Here is a 1482-nt window from a genome sequence, read left to right as displayed (position 1 = left end):
CTGGTCGCTCCTTGGGCAGAGTTCTCCCTCCGTTTCCCTGGCCTTGCTGGGCCTGGTACCGCCGATCTAGTTTACCTACTCGCGGAAGCACCTTGGCGTATTTTTCCTGGCGTGAACAGTGTCATTTCTATCCTTTGGTATGTTCTACACCTAGAATTCTGTAATTAGACTTTGATCTGGGACTTGGATTGTCTTCCCTAAAATAAAATTATTCCAACTAAAAACTATTTTTCTTTACCATTGCACAAGATATGTGATAAACGTATAATCGCAGGGGACCCACTGATTAATAGAACGGGGCTCCCGTCCCTCCTCGCGGCACGGTCATGCGTGTGCTGCCACTCCATTAAATGTTTATGGGGCTGATCGAGACAGGCAGGTGTAGCGCTGTATGTCTGTTAGTACTTTTCGCAATGCCTGAGAGCTACTCCTAAAAGGTCTCCGGCCTCATGACAAAAGTCTCAAATACATAACACTGGTTTAATACAGCAGCTCTACGCTTGGCCTGACCTGCCACACATGGCAACAAGTCTGATCACCAGACCATCATCAACAAGTCACATCAATGGGACACAATCTTCAGGGGGCTTTGTCCAGTCCTCAATAGGATCAAATCCCATTTTTATAATACTACTTATGTAGTAATGTGAACGCAATGATCTTACCACTTCGTGTATTGAGATGTAATTTGCATTGCTAAGATTTATCCCACCAATTTTTAAAGTGTAGCTAAATGTTTGACAGTCTTCTGACATGTCATAGTGACATGTCAGAAGTTTGTATTGGTGGGGGTCCGAGCACTGAGACCCCACCAATCGTTAGATGAAGCAGCTGAAGTGTTCGTGTGAGCGCTCAGCTGCTTAGTGTCTGTTCGGCTTTTTCCGTAAAGCTCATGTATCAGAGTACGAGCTCATAGGCTTTCTATTGAGTCCGCACACCGATACATTTATCTCCGGAAAAAGCCGAACAGACACGAAGCAGCTGAGCGCTCACACGAACACTTCAGCTGCTTCATCTAACGATTGGTGGGGTCTCAGTGCTCGGACCCCCACCAATACAAACTTCTGACATGTCACTATGACATGTCAGAAGATTATCAAACATTTAGCTACAATTTAAGTTAAGACGCTGAGGGACATCAAAAACGGGTGCAAAGGAAAAGTGTAGGGGTTGCCTTTTAATTTTTTTAAAAGGCCCTTTGGAAAATGAAAGCTGCAATCTGATTGGTTGTTACGGGACACTATTAATTTTTTTTCTTTGTAGATATTTGTATAAATCAAAATATCTACAAACATCGACGGCCAAATGTCCTCCTACATTAGTTTACCGGATTCTGTTGCAACCTCCAAAATAAGCAGCGCCAGAAACGTCTAGAGGTCACTTATCTCCCTCCAGTTTGTGAATAATCATGTTAATAGTTAGGAGATCGTTCTTAGGTCTATGATTGGCTTTGTTGATAACTGAAAAGGGCCAATCAAGCAA

The sequence above is a fragment of the Rhinoderma darwinii genome, chromosome 7 (genome assembly GCF_050947455.1).
Source record: "Rhinoderma darwinii isolate aRhiDar2 chromosome 7, aRhiDar2.hap1, whole genome shotgun sequence".
In the NCBI taxonomy this organism is placed as follows: Eukaryota; Metazoa; Chordata; class Amphibia; order Anura; family Rhinodermatidae; genus Rhinoderma; species Rhinoderma darwinii.
This window is presented reverse-complemented; position numbering follows the sequence as displayed.